Source organism: Cheilinus undulatus, linkage group 15, assembly GCF_018320785.1.
Source record: "Cheilinus undulatus linkage group 15, ASM1832078v1, whole genome shotgun sequence".
NCBI lineage: Eukaryota > Metazoa > Chordata > Actinopteri > Labriformes > Labridae > Cheilinus > Cheilinus undulatus.
In genome coordinates this window covers 501,842-507,588 of record NC_054879.1, presented here as the reverse complement: position 1 = coordinate 507,588, position 5,747 = coordinate 501,842, and positions in this window count along the sequence as shown.

Below are 5,747 nucleotides of genomic sequence, written 5' to 3'. Positions count from 1 at the left end.
GATGATAATCTAGGATTAAATCTACTAATGACTGCTAACCTGACTAATGATGATGATAATCTAGGATTAAATCTACTAATGACTGCTAACCTGACTAATGATGATGATAATCTAGGATTAAATCTACTAATGACTACTAACCTGACTAATGAAGATGATAATCTAGGATAAAATCTATTAATGACTACTAACCTGACTAATGACGATGATAATATAGGATAAAATCTATTAATGACTACTACACTAACTTAAGACGATGATAATCTAGGATTAAATCTACTAATGACTACTAACCTGACTAATGACGATGATAATCTAGGATAAAATCTATTAATGACTACTAACCTGACTAATGACGATGATAATCTAGGATAAAATCTATTAATGACTACTAACCTGACTAATGACGATGATAATCTAGGATTAAATCTACTAATGACTACTAACCTGACTAATGACGATGATAATCTAGGATAAAATCTATTAATGACTACTAACCTGACTAATGACGATGATAATCTAGGATAAAATCTATTAATGACTACTAACCTGACTAATGACGATGATAATCTAGGATAAAATCTATTAATGACTACTACGCTAATTTATGACGATGATAATCTAGGATTAAATCTACTAATGACTACTAACCTGACTAATGACGATGATAATCTAGGATAAAATCTATTAATGACTACTAACCTGACTAATGACGATGATAATCTAAGATAAAATCTATTAATGACTACTAACCTGACTAATGACTGTCATGGGCTATGTTCCGTTCAGCTTAAACACTTCCAAGAAACTCCAGGACACAGCTGATTCACTTCCATGAAGTTTACTGGGAATTTTGTGAAACTGCAACATAGTACAATGAGATGTCTACATCATTAATCAAACCAAGCACACAGTATCTGGAAAAATAATACAGCTCAGCTACCTTAGCTCTGTAGCATATATGATAAAATACAAACAAGCTAGGAAAAACAACCAGCAGCTATAACTATTAAGCTAACCTAGCCTAGCACAAACTAAATTTACGTCTTAGCTCTCTCAGTAATCTTGTAAAATTTGAGATAAGTAATAACTTAACATTATATGATGAGATACTTACAGACGTTGCCTTAGCAAAAAGGGAGAAAGAAAACCGATTGACTTAGAAGCTGACGAGTGGTGGAGCTCACACATGCTTGTAGCTTATTACCGCATGGCAATTTTTACTTCCTGTTTCCCAACATGCACTGGTACTGCGTTACCATGGTTACAAAGATAAACAAACCACACTGAACTGCTGAAACAAAGTAGAAAACACATTTTCAAGTGGCATGACACTCCCCGCTTGGGGTCTTTAAAGAACCCACATTAATGAACAGAATCAGTCTTTGGAGAAAGAAGCAGAATTACTTCTGTAATGGGTCGAGAGAAAGTCTTCGTGGTTCCATCCCTGGCGACTTTCACTTCAACTTTCCGGACCAAGCCATCTTCTCCTGGAAAGGTTTTCGTGATGATACCCATAGGCCACTGATTTCTCTTTGCCTGATTGTCTTTTAGGAGAACTATGTCTCCTTCTTGGAGGCTCGGCCGTTTTCCTTGCCACTTGTGCCGAAGCTGCAATGTTTTGAGGTACTCATGCTTCCACCTGTTCCAAAACATGTCCGCCAGGCCCTGAACCCGCTTCCACTCCTCTCTGACAAGATCCAGGTCCTCAAAGCTACCTGGCGGGGGAGGAGGTGTAGAGCCTGTCTTGAGGGTCAGGAGCATTGCTGGGGTGAGGATGAGAGGCGATTCCGGATCCGATGACACTGGAATAAGCGGTCTGGCATTCATGATTGCAGCTACCTCCGCCATGAGTGTAATCAGAACCTCATGTGTCAGGTGAGACTTCCTTTGCTCCAACAGCATGCAGTCCAAAATGCGGCGGGCGATGCCGATCATTCGTTCCCACGCGCCACCCATATGAGACGCGTGGGGCGGGTTAAATACCCAAGTGCAGCTTTGTGTGTCCAGGTACTTTTCCACACTGTTGAAGCCTGGACAAGTCTTGTCCATCTCCAGGCCGCGGGAGGCGCCAATGAAGTTAGTTCCGCAGTCGGAGCGGATCTGCTTTGCTGGGCCCCTGACTGCAAAGAACCTCCTCAAGGCATTGATAAAGCTGCTAGAGCTCATTGCCTCAATCACCTCTATGTGAACTGCCCTTGAGCACATGCAGGAGAACATCACAGCCCATCGTTTAGAGTTGGAGACTCCTCCTCTAGTGCGGCGTGAGATGATGTCCCATGGTCCGAAGACGTCGACACCTACGTAGGTGAAGGGAGGTGCTACCTGTAGCCGTTCTGCTGGCAGAGCTGCCATCTGCTGATGTTCAATCTTTCCCCTTAGCCTTCTACAAGTGATACATCTGTGAAGCAGACTGCTGATACAGTGTTTAGCTCCCACCAGCCAGAACCCTGCCGCTCGAATGGCACCTTCAGTCAAATGTCTTCCTTGGTGTTTCACTGCTTCATGATAGTGAGACACAAGCAGGGTTGCAAGATGATGCCGGCCAGGAATGATGATGGGGTGAGTCTCGTTTGTGCTCAAACCTGACTGTCCGATCCGGCCTCCTACTCTAAGAAGTTGATCTTGGTCCATGGAGGGGTGCAATTTCCACAGGCTGCTTGACGATGGAATGTTGGATCCTGAGTTGATACACTTAAGTTCCTCTGTGTAGCACTCGTTTTGGACGCTCTTCACAATGCAAACTTTGGCCTTCAGCAACTCTTCCTCTGTAGGACGACAGATGTGCCACCCCTGACAGTCATTCTGGGTAGAGTGGGCAAAGGACCGAGCTATGTGAATGAGATGTGCTGTGGCTTTGAGGAGAGTGCTATACTTAGAGAAACGTTCAAAGCGATGTGGGTGTACCACATCTCTGGTAACATGTGTGAGACTTGTCGCTACCTGGGGACGCACTTCAGAGTCGGTGTCAGGGTCAATAAGATTGTAAGTCTCTTGAAGCTCCGATGAATGTAGAGATACATCGTGGAGAAAGGCTGGTCCTTTGAGCCAAGTTGTGCTGCTAAGCAGAGCAGGTGTCACAGTTCTTGACCCAATGTCAGCTGGGTTGAGGTGCGTTGGGACGTACTTCCACTGGCCAGAACAAGGTGATTGATGGATTCGTTGGATCCTGTTGTGCACGTAGACATAGAATCTCCTTGACTGATTGTGGATGTACCCCAACACAACCTTGCTATCTGTGTAATAGGTGATGGTGGCAAATGTTGTGTCCATCTCTGTGACTACCATCTCTGCGATCTCGACGGCGAGTACGGCTGCACAGAGCTCGAGTCTCGGAATAGTTAAGCCAGGCTGGGGCGCCAACTTTGCCTTGCCGAAGACAAAGCCAATTTCAGTCTGTTCTTGGTGGCTTGTCACCTTGATGTAGGCCACGGCTGCTATTGCTTGGACTGATGCATCTGCGAAGACACAGAGTTCTCTCCTTAGTGCGCCTGCGGTGGAGAAAGACGTATAAGGGCGTGGTATCTGCAGCCCCTCTAGGTGTTGGAGTGACTGTTTCCATCTAGTCCACTCGATCTCCATGTCTTTGGGAAGAGGTGAATCCCAGTCTTCTGCTTGCATGGTGAGTTTTCTGAGTATCAGTCTACCATGGACCGTGATGGGTGCGAGAAACCCTAGAGGATCGTAGAGGCTATTCACAGTTGAGAGTACCCCTCTGCGAGTGAACGGCTTTTGGTTATCCTCAATTTGAAACATGAAGGGTGTCGCATGTTCCAGAACAATCCAAGGCTACGTTGGATGGGCAGATCATCAACAAAGAGATCTAAACTGTTGACGTCTTTGGAGCGATCTTCGCATGGGAATGCTTCGATGACCCCAGGTCGATTTGAAGCAATTTTGTGTAGCCTGAGGTTAGATGCTGCGAGCATCTTCTGTGCTTGCCTGAGGACGCTGATGGCTTTTTCCTCGGTGCTGAAGGACTTTAGAGCGTCGTCAACATAGAACTCACGATCGATGAATCTTCTTGCGTCGCTGCCATAGCCAGCCTCTGCTTCCTTAGCTGCCCGTCGCAAACCATACACTGCAACGGCAGGCGAGGGACTGTTCCCAAAAAGGTGAACCCGCATCCTGTAGTCCACAATGTCAGAGGTAGGGTCATTATTCCTATACCACAGGAAACGGAGAAAATCACGGTGGTCCTCCTTTCCGACAAAGCAGTGAAACATGTGCTCAATGTCAGCAGTGACTGCCACCCGTTCCTTTCTGAACCTCATAAGAACACCCAGCAGGCTATTGTTAAGGTCAGGGCCGGTGAGCAAAACATCATTGAGCGATACTCCTTCACATGACGCACTGCTGTCGAAGACTACACGGATCTTATCTGGCTTCCTAGGGTGATACACACCGAACAGGGGCAGGTACCAACACTCTTGTCCAGGCTGCATTGTTGGGGCAACTTCCGCATGTGCCTTTTTGAACATCTTCTCCATAAACTCTAGGAAGTCAGCTTTCATCTGTAGCCGTTTTTCCAGTGAGCGCTGGAGTGAGACAAGACGGTCGAAAGCCTGTTTCCTGTTGTTAGGCAGCCGCCGTCTTGGTGACCTGAAAGGTAAAGGTGCGACCCAACTTTTGGAGCAGTCCTGGTAGAACTCAGCTTCCATTATCTTCAGAAACTCAAGATCTTCCATGGATGGAGCGAGTCTGTGGTCGTTAGGAGTATGAGCGAAGATGGTCTGCCCCAAGCAGTCTCCAATGAGCATCGTTGGGCTGCATATGGAGGTTGGTGTTGGATGACGCTGATGTTTAGATGCTTGACTAAATACCTCTTTCACTCTGATGTGGTTGTTGCATGGCTCAAGATGACTTGCACGACCATTCTCTAGGATGGCTGTTTTGTAACTCCTTACCTCGAGTGGTCTGTGAGCACCTCCAAGGCACACGTCACCAACGATGACCCATCCTAGGTCAAGCCTTTGAGCAAACGGTGCATCTCCTGGGCCACTTATCTGCTCTCGGACCTTGTGCACCCGTAAGATATCTCTGCCCAGTAAGAGGAGTATTTTGGCGTCCGGATCCAAAGACGGAATCTTGTCGGCGATGTGCTTCAGGTGGGCATGATGGTAGGCTGCGTCCGGCGTGGGAATCTCGGCACGGACATTGGGGATTTGGTTGCACTCGAGGATTGTAGGCAAAGGAATGCTTACTGTCTTATCCACGGGCTCCACAGTGTAACCGCTAGCTCTCCTCCCCGCCATCTCTGTACGCCCCGCACAGGTCTTGAGTGTATATGAGTAGGAGCTTCCAGAGATCTTGAAAACCTCAAAGAACTCTGACCGTGCCAGGGAGCGATTGCTCTGCTCATCCAGTATGGCGTACATTCTCTTGGACTCCTCTCTGCATCCGTTTGGGAACACGTTGACAAGGCAGATTTTAGCACATGCTCTGGCACTCAATCCTTCACCACATACTTGTGTGCACGTCGACTGGACTTCCTGGCTATCCGCTTTGTCCTCCTCCCCGCCATCCTCTGAAGTGGAAGGGAACGACTTAGATTCCCAGGTAGGTGGATAGGGGTGAAGTGCTGCCACGTGAGCAGTGCTCTCACACTCAGTACATTTTATCTCGACGGTGCAGTTCTTTGCAAGATGTTCTGTGGAGGAGCAACAGCGAAAGCAGATGTAATGCTCTTTCAAAAGCTGTTTCCGATCATTTATGCTCTTCTCACGGAAGCCTCTGCATTTCCTCAG